This window comes from Lepisma saccharinum, chromosome 19 (genome assembly GCF_977018435.1).
Source record: "Lepisma saccharinum chromosome 19, izLepSacc3.1, whole genome shotgun sequence".
In the NCBI taxonomy this organism is placed as follows: domain Eukaryota; kingdom Metazoa; phylum Arthropoda; class Insecta; order Zygentoma; family Lepismatidae; genus Lepisma; species Lepisma saccharinum.
This window is the reverse complement of record NC_139247.1, coordinates 31,901,771-31,920,097: the sequence shown is the minus strand read 5'-3', so window position 1 is coordinate 31,920,097 and position 18,327 is coordinate 31,901,771.

Below are 18,327 nucleotides of genomic sequence, written 5' to 3'. Positions count from 1 at the left end.
TTTGGCATAGAACTGACAGTTCCAGTTCTTGAATGTGATGAACCAGGTCTTCATACTGAAGAAATTATCCACGCTGTTTCACTATCAGATCCATGGGTATTATCTACAATGAGGGAAATCTATCATTGGGGAAGTTGAGTACAAAAATGTCCACGGATCGTATGTGCGAATCTGTAACTTGTTTCCAATAAATAACTGAAGTAGTATGGAGTGGAGTGACGTCGCTTTCGGTACAAGGGTTAGCTACGAAATGTTTTTATTGTGAACCGAACATTGTGGGTTCAATGCCAGTGCTAAACAGAAATGAGATGAAACGACGTTATGTTATTATCACGGATCATCAAGGAAAAGACAGCCTGGGCTTAGTGCTGATCATATCACCTCAACTATGACCGACAAACGAATGTGTGGGGCCGTACTTATAATTTGATTTTAAAAAAAGTTGTCTAATGTAAATGTAAAATTATGGTTACTTGAATTTTAGTAACCCAGAACGTTTGCTAAATCTTAAATAGGAAAGAAATCAAAAAATATATTAAAGAGTTACCTTAGAGAGAAAGAGTTGTACCCTGTATCAGCTAACTGTAGACCAGGCGAACGAGAACAAGTCTCTGCGCAAGTAGTGACACGAGACAGCTCCACCAATGAACACTGAGACAATCGGGATTGCGTAATGGACCACTGGAGTTACCCGCTTTCTCTGCTTCACTCTGCAGCGTTGCAAACTTTTGAAAACGATAATACCGTATGCGCATGGCAAACGGACCGTATTTTTGTCTCCCGGTCCGCACGCTTGGTTTAAGAATTTCTTGGGGAAATATTAGGGATAAAACAGCAAGTGTAAATTTTGACAAGCCGTGCATTTAGCGTACGGAGTAAGGTCTGGACCGTACGGGTGTCAACACTGCGCTTTCACCACTCGATTCTCCTCCCCCTCATCTGCCGCTATGCGCGGCCCTGCTCCACAGTTAGTTGGGACAGGGTATAGTCGACATTTTTTTCTAAACTGGTTGTACCAACTGGTTCACTATTTCTGCAGTTGAAGATAAATCAATCAATAAATTCATCCATCCATCCATCCATTCTAATCAAATCCAGTCCAGTACAATACAATCAAATCCATCAATTCCATTTCATCCAGCAATCCAATCCAATCCAATCCATTACATTCCAGTCCAATCCAATTAAATCCAATCCAATCCATCCATGCATTTCAATCCAATCCAATCCATCCATTCCATCTATCTTATCCATTCAATCCATTCACAATCCATCCATCCAAAGTTTTCTTTTTCCACATATACGAGCAAATTGGTAGATTTTTCTTTATTTCATTTTGGTATAATAATCATCCAGCTTTCATATCCTTCACTTTTTCTATTTCTAATTCGTACTGCAAAACACTTACTTTCCTATTTTTCCTTGGATCTGACAAACTTGCTTATACACAGATTTTGTATATTGATGTTAAGAGTGTATCATGTTGTGGAGTGCAGGGAAGCTCACGGCTTGGAACTAAGTGAAAGTTTAATCGGCCACTGACCGCATTCTATCAAGCTTATTTTCGCGTTGATTTTTTGAGAGCTTTCCCGTGTTAAGCGAAAACGATATGTTTGGAAAACTGGATTTATTTAGCAGGGAGAGAAAAACACACACACACACAAGAGTGGAGCTGTTGGATGGCAAGTTTCCTCGGTTTGAAGTCAATGGCCTTCATTTCGAAGCAGCTGCTCGGAAGAATAGGAAGATTAGTGTCTTTCTCTCTTCGTTTGGAAGGAGAGAGAGGTGTTCAAATTTAAGGCGGGAGCAAGAAATTTCAACTCTACACACTGTCTCGATAATCTTTGGAGCAGGACCGCGTATAGCGATAGAGAAGGGGAGAAATCAAATGGGCGGAGCTGCAAACGGATGGTAGCTGCAGCCGCTTTTGACTCTCCATGTACTTACTTCTCTCGCATGTTTATTGGTCGAGCCCTCTCGCGTCTTTAATTTCTCTTATTCATCTTGTCAAGGGGTACTCAAATCGATTACTTTTGTAATAAAGGGGTCCCGGGTTCGATATCCGGTAGAGGCACATAGTGGTTCGGATCCACTTTAACCTGTAGCTCTAGTCCCGATTAGCCTTACTGTGCATAAAGTGGACTTAATACAGCAACTCAATCAATCAAATCAACTCGATTACCTGTGGAAGCACTTGGTTGCTTGATTGATTGGACTCATTTTAGTTCGCATTTCTTCCACTTTTGGCTAATCGCGACAGTGAGAATGAGATGAAATTGATGAAGAGACAATCACAAAGAACACCCATGATCAGGTCGGTATTCGATTGATTTATTGATTGATTTGCTTTATTTTACTTCGCTTCTTGTGCCACTTTTGGTTAATTTGCGAGATTGGGAATGATTGATCATATGATGAAATTGATGAATGGACGGACACTCACAAACATCCATGCCCAGGCCAGGATTCGAACCCGTCCCCACCTGGCGTCGTAGCGCGCTGTGCTAATCAATCCACCACGTAGGACGTCGGCGTGAAGGCGCTTGTGTCTCTCCGATGGCGTAGTAGTAAGGATTCCGTGCTCGTAGCGAACACCAGAAGGAAAGGATTTGCAGGTGCGCGTTGTTTGTCCTTGAAAGTGGTGAACATACAAGTGTTGCCAGTGCTACCTTACAATCATTTTGTGTTTGAAATTAGCTAAATGAAGGGTCCTCAACAATTTAGGTTAACTACATGAAAGTTTTTGTTAAAATATTGATATATTTCATCTTCCTTAAAATCAAATTTTACATAGGAAATGTAAATGTTAATCAACATAGGTTACTTTTTGTACAAAGAAAATCTTCCTAAGACATTTGAAAATGTTATTATCAATTTTCAGTTGTTCCAAAGCTGTTTTTATCCGGATGTCGATGTTCATGTACAGTAAGTCTTCTTCCTTTCACCGCTAGAGACTCCAAGTTCTCCCTGCCTAATTTGCACCATGGCATGAAAAATCGCCTATAAATCTCTTCTTTCTTGTTCGGCATGAGTGCGTATATTATTGGATATACGTGGGTCTGTGTGTCCGTACTTCCTACATCGACGTGGAGTGTGTATAGCTGGGAAAATTGTTCACTGAAACTATCTAATGTGACGTCTAGAAATACAGTTTTGCTTCTTTCGAGAACAGCTTTTGCTTCTTCTGCAGCAAAAATTGAGAGCCTATCATCTTCCATCGTCTCGTTTACAATAAGAAAGCTGTCGCCGTTTGGAAGTCTCAGCATTTCATCAGGAAAATTGATGGCACAACTCGTTGCTGGGATTTGGTGACAAGGCTACCTATGACCTTTCTTCTTATTCCGCACAGCAAAGACTTTCTAGTGGTATTGCTTGGGATTTCCGTTACGAAGCCGTAGCCACGATTCTCGAGGTCCTGTAAGATACATTGTATTTTATGTATTGTACAATAAATGGCTGCATATATGAAATATTATATATATATATATATATATATATATATATATGTGTGTGTGTGTGTGTATATAAAATAGGGTTTGCCTAAAACGTACGCAAGTGCAATAATAAATAATGGTGGTGTCCACTGAAGTAACCTAACCTAACGCAAGTTGGCTTATCACTGGCAACACTTGCATGCTGACTAGTTTCAAGGACAAATAAAACAGGAAAAGTTTGCGTGTTCGCTAACAGCATGTACCTGCAAATCCTTCCGTAACTGTGCTCGCTAAGTGCACGTTCGCTAACAGCACCGTAGTAAGAGTAGTGCCATCTTGTAATCAAGGTGTCCCTGGTTAAATTCCGATGGTGGCGCACAGCGGTTCTGATCCCACTTTCTAACCACGGTTAGCTTATCTGTGGTTACAGTGGACTTAAAACTTCTGCAAACCATCACTTTATGTAAACACTTTGTGCAGTGGTTTGGATCGAAATATAAATTCAGATTAGTCCAGATTTGGCTATCTGAACATAACCTAGACTCACAAAAAAATTGATAAATCTTACCTCATTAATCCTCTTTGTTGTTTTACACATAATTATATATCTCCTGCTACTTCTAGGCCTCCAAAACATCTTTCCTCACCGATTGCGTTTGTCATGCAAGTTGACGTAAACTCATAGTCTCGTATTTGAAGGAAATAATTGTCACACATTCTCTATACTGAGCAAAGCCAATTATTAAATGTACTGAGTTCTCTATAATTCCTACAAATAAGATTCTATTCAGTACATTTTGCTTGAGATTCTGTCAGCACCTAATTAAACCAAGGGGAAGCTTCGCTTACAGCTAGAGCTTGGACACGTTGACTGTTGCTTGGGAGTAAACTTAATCCATATCGAATCTCATTTTTGTCAAACAATGTTGCCTGCCATCAAATGCAGGACATCGCTTCAGTGACGGCGCGAGGATTAATTGTGTAGAGGTGCGGAATGCAATTTAGTGGGTACGATGTTCAAAATAAAGAAATCAACATAGATGCATTATTTAGTCTCTACATCAATTTCTAATGAACTTTTAGTAGGCTTCCATGAAAATATGCAATTGAAACTGATTTTGTTAGTTCATTTTTTTTTACTTTACTTTACATCGTGACGATGAGGATGAGTGATGATATGAGGAGATTGATGAAGGGACAATCACAAAGAACACCAATACCCACTGGCGTACGCAGGATTTTTTTGGGGGGTTGAACTTGCGAACTTAGATGGTGCATTGACAGAATCGTGGGAACATTTTTCATCGCCGAGGTAAAACATTCGTCTCCCATATTATGTTTTGTTAGCATGGAAAAATCAATTTTAGAAAAGCACACAAGGATTTCCTGTTTTTTAATTAAATACATTTTATTTCTTTATGTCTTATAATTTATGGTTATTTTAGTAAGAGATAATTCCGAAATATATAAAGCTCTATACCTCGTTTTGGACTCCTTTGGAATGTGATGGAACGGAAAATCAGAATTCTGTCATTTGAAAGTAGCGAACAAACATGTATACATTCATTTTAATGCAGGGTGCGATTTGAAGAAGCAACAGGAGGCATTCTTCTCCCCCTTCTTGTTTTGAACCATCAAATCTCTGGTTATGAATGACACATCTCAACCGGGGATCATTATTTCCAACCAATGTATAAACTATATCGTACGTATGGTGTTCCAGTTGAATTCAATTAAGTTTACCGCACCACAGATACAGAAAATTATGGTTTGCGTAAGCACCTATTTGCACCGACCACCGTAAGAGTAGAAAATACCTATAGATTGAAATGATGAAGGGGCACTCACAAAAGAATGCTAGTGCCTATCCAAGACTCGAACCTTAGATTGTAGGTGACTAGATCGCGAGTACAGCACTCAATGTTGTAGCCAATTAAGGCGTACAGAAAGGAATAAATTTCACGAAAATGGATTTGGAGAATGTGTTATTCGGTTGTGGAAGATCCCCAAGGGAAATATTATTGCAATATAAGTGTGTGTCTGTGGAGAAAAGTAGCAAAATAGCATTTTATTTTACCTCATTGTATCATACCTGCGTATGTTAATGCACTGTGTAGTTTATAAGACCTTTGGAATTGTCCATATGTTTGTAAGAACAGATTGTGTTTTGTCTTTTACTTCTTTTTTCTAGGCATGGAGTTCCTTATAAATTGTTGAGTGGCAGTTTGATGTTAAATAAATAACATTGGATTATGCAGTATATATCTTCTAAAATCAACTCGACACCTTGAAAGCAATCTGCGTGTGTTTGAATACACAATAATATATATATATATATATATACATATATATGTGTGGTTTTAACGCATACAGCTGGAAAATGGAAATATATGTGTAAAAGTTTGGATATTTGTAAATGCTCTTGCCTAGTTTGCTTTTTGCCCGGTACCCGGGGAAGCTTTCCCTCAACGGTCTTCCTGTTTGAAAAGTAAACTAGTAATAGGGCCTAAACCCCGGTGATTGGGGGCGGGCCAGTTTGCCGGAGGTATATATACACCGGGTGTCGACTTGTTACGGTCTCTCAGGCTCAGACTCTCAGATACTCAGATGCAAGGCCCGTTGGATTGAGACAGTTTTTTACAGAGTTGCACAGAGCCAGATGGATGCACAGAGATACACAGAGAGTTAGCGCCGTATGCATAGGGACCTCTGCGTGGTAAACTGTGGGCGCCATGCTAAATAGTGCGCTCGTAGAGTGAAGTCCTGGAAGTCCTGTTAAGTACATTTCCCTGTTTTGGGGCAAAGAGCAACCGGGAGCAGTTGTTAGTGGATTGTAAAGTACATATGTATATACGGAGTAGGGGAGGTATGTAAAATAAATTGTGTACATAAAGAGAGAACTCCGTGACACGTTATTTTTTTATAAAAATATATATTTTGATTTATTGATTGGTTTTGTATTTAAAGTTCACTTTGTGCACAGTAAGGCTAATAGGGACTGGACCTACAGTTTAAAGTAAAATCCGAACCACCGGGTATTGAACCCGGGACTCCTTTTATATATATATATATATATATATATATATATATATATATATATATGAATGGCTTATTGCAGAAAGGGACCTGAGTCACATTTTTGAGGAATCTGAGTTAATGGTATTTTTGATTTTCCTAGTTACAGACACATCTTTTAGTGCAGAAAGGACGTCAGTCACACGAGGCTATAGCCAAGAAAATGCACAGTGAAAAGTGTACTTTAATGTAGAAAGGTACCTGAGTCACTGACTCGGGTCCTTTTCTGTAATAAACTTAGCCGTATTTATACGTTGTACGAACTGTGTACGCTAATCTGTAATGCAGCTTGGAGCGGTAAAAATACTGTCAAACTTATTGACACCAGTACCATTATTGGTCTCGCAATGTGGTGACCTAATGTCTACAAAAAAAATGTGCCCTCTGTGAAAACTACCATGTGTTCCTACAAGAATAGGCAGCATTTTCAGATTTCCAAATATCATTACTTTGAATACTGCGTTGAACATAAGGGTACTGTCAAGGTTTCCGAATTCATTAAAGCTTTCACGTCTTACATCTTCTATCTGTCCAAAGGTGCAAGAATTGTAATTCCTACGCCACGTACGTTCCCAGTTGCACGTATGACGATCAAGCTTACTAAATTGAAGGACATGTGAACTGCCTTGTCGTATGTACAGACGACGTCAAAGGATTTTATGAAGATATTCTTCAGTGGTCCACTACACACGGCAATGAAACAGACTCAGATGTAGAATAACACACGCATGTATGAGCTCGTACATTATTGTACTTCAAACACCGACAATAAAGTCCAGAAAGTGCAATGCACTGTAATTTTTTTCCGAATCTATAATTTTCTGTTGAATATATAACATATCTTAACCTATCCTATCTTATGTGGGAACGACAAAGGACGTTTGTAGGATATTTCTCGTCTTATTTCTCAACGTTTCCACTTTTATTGCAGAAAGGTACCGGAGTCATAACTTTTTCATCTCCACTATCTCTAGCAGCATACTGCAGGGGGGTGCATTGAGGGTTGCAAAATTAACTATTCATTATGCTGAATATTTGAGCCAACAACGGCACATTTCTTTCTTACACTATCAATATTATACGATTTTTCTTGTTTTTCTCAGAATTGTGAAAAAGTGACTCAGGTCCCTTTCTGCAATAAGCCATTCATATATATATCTGTGTGTGTGTATGTATATATATTATGTTGCGACTAATCTCTCTATATACCGGCTGGTCCATTTATAATGATAGTATGGAATATCGCATGCAGAATGCATCCAATCGAAAAATTGCAGAGAAAAAAAGTTCGATACTATTGAGGGGGTAAGTCAATGCCGCAAAATCTTCGTCGCTACCACCCACCCCTTAGGGGGATGGGGGGTAAATGTGAAATTTCAAATGAAACACCCCCATTCGTTTTACATATTTGGATTCCGTGTTGGAAAAGAAGTATTTTTTGTTCGAAAAATTTTGTAAAAAAATTGCAACCTTGCAACCTTCGACCATTTATAAACATTTGGTAGTTTCAGTTTCATTTTGTTCCCTTTATGTAATAACAGTTTTGGTTTCCGTTGAGAACATTGCAAAAACAGTCTGGAGATTCAGACACCGTGTTTTGAAATGCATTGAAGAGAACGGTCATCATTTTGAACATTTTCTCCTTTAAACATTTATTTGTGTACCTCAAATAATAACTAATTTGTAGTAACATAATTAATTTTGTTGTTCATATGAAATTGTTCCTTGAAACCAAAGAGTTGGAACATATTAATATTATTAATTGTTACACAAAAACATAAGTTGCAAACAATTTTCCTTTGCGGAATTCCTTGCTCACATTTTTTGAATAAAATTGGTTTTTGCAATGTTCTCAAAGGAAAGCAAAACTGTTATTACATACAGGGAACAAAATGAAACTGAAACTACCAAATGTTTATAAATGTTCGAAGGTTGCAATTTTTTACAAACTTTTTCGAACAAAAAATACTTCTTTTTCAACACGGAATCCAAATATGTAAAACGAATGGGGGTGTTCCATTTGAAATTTCGGCGACGAAATTTTTGCGGCATTGACTTACTCCCTCAATTTGATCAAACTTATTTCTCTGCAATTTTTCGATTGGATGCATTCTGCATGCGATATTCCATACTATCATTATAAATGGACCACCCGGTATAAAAATGTATGCATGTATGTATGTGTGTTTGTTCAGCAATAACTCTCGAACGCCTGGAGCGATTTCAACCAAACTTGGTACACGTATCACTTGAAATTTCGAAACAAATACTGTGGGGTAAGACACCTCCGGCACCCCTAGGTGTGGGGGTGGTAAGGGGACATAAAATGGCATTATGTTGCGTGGCATTTTTGTGTCGTATCCTGCAAGTTAAGCTTCCTGCAACACAGCACGGCGAAGTTGGTGACCTACACAGAAGGTGCGATATTGGTATCCTCGAGCAATTCCAACACATACCACTTACAATCAAATACTGTGGGGGTAAAACATCCCTAGCACCCCTAGGGGTAGGGGATGGGATGGGGTGACATGTAAAACAACCTGTATTAGTGTGGAATCCATAGTTTTCGGGGGCCATTAAGATGAATAGTGACACTCCCAATGCCGTTCAACTCCAAGTTAATTTTACACTGTAGTTACAATACATTATTTTCCTGGCTAATAGAAGATTGGGATAAACAAATACCCGAGCAACGTCGGGCAATCAACTAGTTTTACTATAAAACAACATATAAACCGATTACAGTGGCGAGCAAGGAAAGCTCAAGGTAGCTAAATGCATTGTAAGTTAGCTGTAAGGAAAAATAAATTTACAGAAATTAATCATAATTCATTGCCAAATATTTCAGATATAATAATGTTGCATTGACAATGTTTTCGATTTCTAGCTTACTTCCTAAAAATACCCTGTTCGGAAATTTTAATCTTAAGTTATGTTAGCAAATGCATGTAAAATTAAGGAAACCTAAACAATTATGATAAATGCAACAAAGACGGCAAGAAGTTCTTAAAAATGACCTAAAAGCCAAAAGAGGCAGGAAATTACAAGAATGCAAAGTAAAAGCAATATTTCTTGGTTCAAATATAAGGGAGACAGATTTATGGTTGTCTTTAACGACCATAAATAAAATATTTTTTCATTAATTCCTAGCCCTAATTACTTCTATTGTGATGTAACTTTAATGTTCCATTGGTGACTGTTCGTTATGTCATCTCTCTCGATATAAATTTGCGGATATTGATCCAAATTCTCTTTCAAAGAAATATGAGTATGGTTTGTCTACCCGAGGAGAGAAAAACTTTAAGGATCGCCTGGTTGAAAAGAGAAAAATATTCCCTTTATACGGACTTGCATCCTCAGAACGCCTTCTCTTGTATTGCGGCCAAAGCACTCGAAACGCTGTTTGCATCGTGGAAAGCGCCAACAGGATAATCCAGTTTTCAGCTTTATTTGCAATCTCCATTCCTGAAAACGTGATCAAAAAGCGGTTTGCTGGTTTACGGGGATTTTCATCTGCGCCTCCATATTGACAGAGTTATGGGCGACGTCGCTGCAAATCCTGCTTCAAGCGAATTGCAACTACGATCTTCTTGTAGGTACGAGGAAAAAAAACCTTGTAGGCTAAAGCTACACAACACGAGAGATACCAATCTGTTACAGCAGGTATATGGAACTCGTTACCTCTGGGCTAAATATGGGCCTCGCTACTTCTTACCTCAACTTGTTTTGGGACGGTATCCTAGCTACAAGATCACTCAGTTGTTAAAGCAGGACCGGCATTATTCCCGACCTTCAAGAGTGTTGTCACGCACAGGAGATATGCCACGTGGAATTTGAAGCGAGAAATGCATGCTCGACCAGGACTCGAACTCATGTCTGTGGCTAGGACTGTCATTACTAGGGAACATCTCTTTTGGTGTTAAAAAAGAGGGATTTTGGACTTCACATACTACATTTTTGGACTTTAGGTGCTTACAATAAATAGCTGTAATTGGCGGCGATTTGGGGGGGGGGGCAGTTGCCACTTATCTCCTCCTTTGCCCCCGCACTATGCTAAACCTTATGTACCAAGGGAAAGTAAACTCTCCTTGCCCCCCCCCAGTTTTTGCAAATGGTCACCCCAGCTTTGGAACCCAATCGCCGTCACTGAATTAGCTGTAATTATTAATTAATAATAATTTTATTTGTATACAAATTGGCACTATTTTCAGTGCAGTAAATTCTATTCTTTTGATATTAAATAGATACAGTATGTCGAATGTAAATCTTTATCATATTCTGAAACACTGCATCGTATTATGCTTTTCAATGTTTTCCGTAGTGAAGTGCTTCCAGTTGTTCGTGAGAGGGTACTTGTACAGTCACGAACACTACTGGGTCGTTACAATCCCATTAACTTTCAATGTGATCGTTACAACTCAACAGTACCCAAGGAGGAAGTTATTGGTGCAAACTTGATAAATGCAACTGTTGCTGATTTCCAAGCCAAGTTTTAGACTCCCGGAGGTGTACTGGTAAAGTTGTCGCCTTGTAACGAAGAGGTCGTATGTTCGATATCCGTTGAAGGCACATAGAATAGCCCCTATACTAGGGCAGTTGTAATTTCCGGCGCAAACTCTCGCTTTTCACCTAACTGTTGTGTCAATGGAGTAAATAGGGGACGTTATTGGTCAATTCCAGGGTTGCCTTTCATACTTGTCACAGCAGGCACTCGAAACAGCCAGGCAGACAGATATATTCTTCCGGCGCTCTTACACTGTTGAAGGTCGGGAATAATGCCGGTCCTGCTTTAACAACTGAGTGATCTTGTAGCTAGGATACCGTCCCAAAACAGCCCGAATTTGTGTTTGGTATGATACACCTACGGTCCCTTTAATTGCCTGGGAAGTACAGCGTTTAACAACGGAGAACGCCGCATTCAGCCAGTGTCATCACTCCACCTTTTTCCAATTTCGTGATGCAGGCTGCAATGGCAGAAATTTGCACAGATGTTGACACCCCTTGCTGTTGTATTGCGTCTTAAGTCGCTCGGATTCGTTCAAAGTCTCAAGGTTCAAGGGCCTCAAACCTTTGTGGTGGAAAGTATAACCCTCTGCCCACAAATGTACTGGCAGCATTGCATGACGTCATGCCTGGATTTAATTGGCTGGCATGCTGGGAGCTGCGAGTAACAAACGACCATGCATTGTCTTGAGGCATCTGTCACGGAGGAAAGACCGGTGTAGCACTGACTAACAACGTGAATGGTGAGTGTGGCGATATGATGGGGAATTTATGTAGATTGTGGTTCCTTTAAATTCTACAGTTAATTTCTTCATTTGTTTGTTCTATATTAGGTTTGGTTATTCTAAATTTCTTATTAAATTAATATCAGTTTGGGTATTGAGGAACCTATTCTTTGAGTTCTCGGTCGTACGGCCGCATTCACCAATAAAGCATGGCCCCCTAATTATTTATCAATTTAAGTTGCATGGCATACAGTTGTCTGATTAATGCTATATATAAAAAAATGGAAAATATTTACATGTTGATTGTTAAAATTCTATACTCTTGCACTGTTAAATTAAAAGGAAAAGATCTAAGTTTCTGGTTTTGAATTGGTATTTGATTTCCTAGAATAATGGACTCTGATAACAGCCTGCTTTCACTGTCCCTCTGTATGGTAGATCCTGCTTTATGCAGTTGAGGTTGAGCGAGTCGAATATGAGAAATGGGTCCCTTTTTACAGTTAAGTTGCAAACGTAAGTGTCATTCTTAATAAAAGTTATTTTTCACAAGTTGCACATAATTTTAAAATGTGTTTTTCAGGTCAAAATAGAGCTTTTAGGAATTTACAGGAATTTATAGTTCGTTTAAGCACTTTACGTAGATCCTATAGAATTTCAGTAGAGGGGTGCTGTGTACATGAAACGCAAAGATCTATAAATAGCATACGTCTAGGACGTAGTAAAAGAAACTAGGAATGAACCTAGAAATCCCTTCCCTAGTTAATACTCTACCTGAATTTTAGCCACGTTTGTTAATATGTGTGAAATGGTCTCTGTCAGTGAAACCGCAAAGGATCTGTTGGCTTTGAATCAATGGTGACGTCGATGGTGTCTTGTCTCTATCAGCGTATCTTATCAGCCGCAGTGGTTCATTTGGTAGGGAGTCTGATTGCCAGGCTTAAGGTCAGTGTTTCATTCTCTGGGTGCTTGATTTCACGTGGGAATTTGCCAGTAATATCTCTACATGGATAGGCTTTGGGGCTCACCCAGCCTCTAATAAATGTGTACCTGTGGAGCGTGGTGCTGATCGCATCATCTCAACCAATATAAGACATTCTGAAGGTGTAGGGCTCTACATTCACATATAGGGCCTTCACGGCATGTTTCCAATGTTCAAGGGTAGCTTTACACACTTACATGGCCACTCTTTTCGAAGAATTGAAAATCGCAAAATTATTTTTTCGAAAAACAAACAAAAAAATCGAAAATAGTGAGAATCGAATAATCGAAAATTTTCTATCGATTATCATTTCTCTTCGAAAATAGCCATCCCTAGCACATGCTCGGTATTTTTTCTAGAGGTATGCTGTTTTAATACCTTTTTTACAGGAGGAAATAAAATATGTATTAATTATAGTTTGTATTAACACTATAAATATAGACAAGTATGTACTAAACGATCGCGATGAAACCGACTAAACAATTAATATAACCGAGTATTTTTCAGTAGTTGTTATAATGTTGAGAATCAATAATATTTTTATGTGTAATCGCAGCAAACTGGTTTCTGAAATAGTGTGAGAACTTTCCTTCCCAGAAAAGGGATTTTATATCATTTACTTCATCAGTTCAGCATTCTTCCTCAACTTCGCAAATAGCAAGCACAAATAGAAATGGATATAATATAAAACAGAAAGATGGTTATTGATATTATAAAATATTTATTTCTGGTTTGGAAAGAGTATCAGAAGCTTTGTTTTCAGAAAATGGGCTTTCTACCATTTACTTCATTAATTTTGCCATTCCTCCTTATATTCAAGAATAACCTACACAAATAGAATTGGGATATTAAAATAAAACATAAATACGTATATTTGTGACGTTAAACATTAATTTCTCAGGATCGTGTGGCCTCCTACGGAATATATCGAAATTGCACACAATAAACTCAGCACCATCTATTTGACGGTAATAGTTCTTCCTAGATCAATACTTGACCCAGACGGACACTTTTCTTGGCTCTTCATTAACGACTATTGTGACACAACGTGGATCTGTTATCAAGACAGCATCGAGAATCGTCCTTTCATTGTTACGGTCCAATGTTCTCCACATCCAAATGGGTCCAGGGCAGCAGGCGTGTGATGATTTGCCTTGGAAGCAACTGGAACGGAGCTGCATTTTTATTATGGCTTCTCATAAATGGGAGTTTGTGGGTTATTGCGGAAGTTGGAGACACAGCTCGTCCCATTCCGGAGCCTCCGGCATTCTAACTTTTCTCCCGGAGCTGGGGATTCCTGCTTAAGCATTCCATTCCCAGGGATCATTGAGAAGCTCCATGAAGTTCGCTGAAGTACTCTTTCGAAGTACCCTTCGCGTTCTTCATATTGGTAGGTGAGGTATTTTTTCAATCGACTTGCAGCACTTTCGGAGAGTTGAGGTGAATTGAGTATTACTTTTTAGAAGTTTGGCTTCCAATATGAACCTGTGGAGTTTGAGTTTTGAGTCCACTTTTATGTACAAATAGGCTAATCGGAACTGGACGTACAATTTTAAGTGGTGCCCGAACCACCATGTGGTATCTAACCTGTGACCCCTTGATTAAAGGCAACGACCTTACCACTACGGCATCGGGGAGGCCCGTGAACCATTGGAGTTTCCCCTCGAGGTATGGCCTATAGCATTCACTACAATCAGTCATGCTTGGTTAAAATATAGCAATCTAAGTGCAGAGTGTCGAATTTAAGCTCATTTATTGCGTGTCTTGATTAAACTAATTCATCACATCATAGTATGTTCTAGTCACACATGGGGTATAGAAATAGACAAAGTGAAATACGTTCAATCACCGACAATAATAATGGGACATCTATATCCTGATAGTGCAGCGGTAGCTCAGTAGTTGTCGGCCTCGTGGCGGAGTGGTTAGCTCATCGCGCTTCGACGCCAAGGGTCCCGGGTTCGAATCTAGGATAAGACATGGATATTTGTGTTTGTCGGGGTTACTACCGCTTAAAGGTATTCCTTTTTTTAAAAAAAAAAAGTCGTTAGGGCGTTGACTACCATGCGAAAGACCCGGGTTCGATCCACGGCGGGGAGAATAGGGATTTTTTCCACCTGTTCAAGCAGCTCCTACGCCCACCCAGCATCGTATAAAGTGGGTACCTGGAGGAAACTTTTGGGGGTAAAGGCGGCCAGAGGCGTGGTGCTGATCACATCACACCCACCTTCAAGAAAGTGTGGGGCCCTATCTCCACACCCCCTATACTCCTTGACGGCGTGATGCAAAGCAAAGAGGAACACTTTTATATCCTGAATACTCGCTTCTCTCTGTGATGTTATGTGTGTTGCCTAGCACCACGGCAATAAGGGAACATTATTAGCAAATATTCAATAGCAGGTTCGACAACAACAACCGCCTGGAGTTAGGCAACAAGCATTCAGAGAAGCGAGAATATTAGAATATAGGTGAGTCATTTTTATTGCTGCGACTGTATACACGATATGTAGCTAAGCGTTTGTTTCATATTTGCAAAATTATAATAGCATAATATAACAACAACCTGTCTATAATGGTGATTCATGATCGACACGACTTACAGAATCACGATTCTCTCTCTTTCTGCACATAAATTACAGTTAATAAAATATTTAGACAGGTTATATTAGTTGTTAATGACTTACATTGACAAACAAGCATAATCAATGGGGAAGACAAACTCAATTATTATGTACGATCATTTAAAGAGTAAGTCAACATTTGATTTGATTTGATTTCATCACTAATGCATTATTATTATAGTAGTAGTAAGAGTATTGCAGTACATGTGACATTGAACTTTCATTTTAAAATTGTGCATTGTGTTATGTTAATTATACATTTGTTTTTATACATGATTTGCAATAAATACAAATGACTAGAAAATTTTGTTGAATAAGTAACGAACGTACATTGTTTTAAAAAGTTGAAGCATCTCCCAGATATGTATGTCAAATATATAATGAAAGCAGATAGCAACTTTGGAATATCTTATCTTAATGGGCATAATCATATTGAAATTAAACTGGCCCATAATAGCAATCACCAAGTTCTTGCAACTGTATTGTATGTTGCAAAAAACACTATCCATAAGGTCATTCTGTGTACAGTTAGTGCACAACTGGGTTGTAACGCCTTCATTCACCTTTTATTGGGTCGTTTAACAGTGGCGGCGATTAGGGGGCAGTTGCCCCTCCCAACTTTTGCCACTTTTGCCCCCGCTCTATGCTAAACATTATGTACCAAGGAAAAGTAAACTGTCCATCTCCCCCACTTTTTGCACCTTGCCACCCTAGATTTCGTACCCAATCGCCGCCACTGGGTCGTTACAATTCAGATGTGTCCGTTACTGTGCCATGTATTAACTTCTTCAATTTCACTATTTCTTAACATATTGAAAACTGCACACAATGATAATGTTAGCTGTAGTCTTTAGTATTATGAAATTGGGCAAAACCGGACGACTGGATAATAAACCTCTTTCGCGCAGGCCTCATCTCCAGGAAAATAACTCGGGGCAAGCCTATTGGCCTATTGGGTGAGACGAGTCAAGGCAAAAACACTTTCCTACTCCAACAAAAATAGGCAATAGTTAGGCTGGAAAGTTCATACGAACAAACCGATCACCGTACTGTAATCCAGAAGAAGAAGAACACTTCTGAAAATGCGTCCTCCAAAATGCCCGCCGCACAGGGTGGACTTAGTACAGTTCTACGGCGCAATGAATTTGCGACTATACCCTCAAATTTTAATATCTGGGAGGATACAAAGCTCCAAACATAATCTATACTCTGTCCTATAAGTCTGTGGAGCAAAGCAACGCATAACGATAAAGAAGGGGAGAAACCGAGTAGTTGGACCGAAGCAGTACGCGCGGTTGCATTATGCTGGTAGCTGCAGTCGCGTTGCTCCCTCTCTTCCTTCTCACGAGTCCATTGATCAAGTTCACTCAAGTCGCTACCTGCACAGAGGATTTGTTTTCGTTTGCTTGCTCCAAACCACCCTTGGTCAGAGAATCCTCACATGGCTACGTGGGATCGGATAGACTATTTTGACAGGTATGGGAAACGTAATAAAAAATAAAAAGAAGACTTGAAATACACATCGAAGGAAAGTCTAGAGGATAAATCCAGAAAGCTTGCAAACGTCGCATGTGCCGTGTATTGCGTAGACTTCACTAGGATACTAACGTGTGATGTGGGTGGGGGGACACATCGTATCGATGATCATTTTAATGTTTCAATAATCGTAGACACATGTAAAATATTCTCCTTGGAAGTTTCAGCCCACAATTATCTATTTCAATTTCATATCCAATATATATATAGCCCCAATCCCACCACTCACTCACTGACATAAATGTTCTCCATGAAGGAAGCCCCGGAGGCGAAAAACGCCCGATTACGACCCCCCATGAAATCGTCCCAAAAGGCCGAGAAAATTCAAAAATCGCTCAATTAACCCTTCCTTAAGGGTGAAAATGCCCTTTTACCACGTCCCTAGCAACGGTTTCCAGGGGCATTTTTTGCAGCACACATTGTTTCCTTCAATCCTGAATTGTGTAGCTAAATACATTATATTTCTCACAGATCACACAGATGAATCAACTCCTGGTTCAAAAAGGTGCCTCAAACAAGGGTGACATCTACATAGGGAGTTTCAGCCCAGACACAATTACTTACGTACGTATATATTGGTAAACTCAATACGAAAATATCTACATCGTGGTTGTTTTAATTAAATGTTTAGAGGTATAATAACATATAATTACTTGGAGAGTTTGCGGTGCTTGCTGTTCAGCATGGAAACGGATGTTCCTAGGGAACTTAAAGAAAGTTTATTTTCACCCTGAAAACTACTGTAAGTAAATTATGCTAGACTTTTCGTATTTCAAAATTCAAGCGTCATAATTTATTACAGAGGCAACGTAGGAATTTGAGGGAAATACTGGAAGACAATAATTTTCCGATTACGTTTAAAAATGTGAAAATGACAAAAGACGTAGTAAATATTGCATTTCCAATTTAGTGTCGTTATTGAATTCGTTTATGCAAGACATCCAGCTAATAATCTTGAAACGGTTATTACTTACTCAGTTTATTATTAAGAAAATAGACAATAATGCTTTGAATATTTGTGCCTTATTAGAGCCCATACACACACAAAGTTACTTTCTAAACTTTTAAAATTAGTGATCTTATACACTTGTTCCCATTCATCCAATACAACATGCAGACATTTTACCCCATCTATAATATGATTACGCCCACAAAGTGGCCGAATGTCACGCATGCGAGCGTACAAGACGTGGCCTTGGCCACGTCGAAAGTACGCGAGTCCAATATATATAAAGCCCCAATCCCACCACTGACTCACTGACTCACTGACATAAATTTTCTCCATGAAGGAAGCCCCGGAGACGAAAAATGTCCGATTACGACCCCCCATGAAATCGTCCCAAAAGTCAGAGAAAATTCAAAAATCGCTCAATCGGCCCTTCCTTAAGGGTGAAAATGCCCTTTTCTCACGTCCTTAGCAACCGTTGCCACGGGCATTTCTTTTGCACACATTG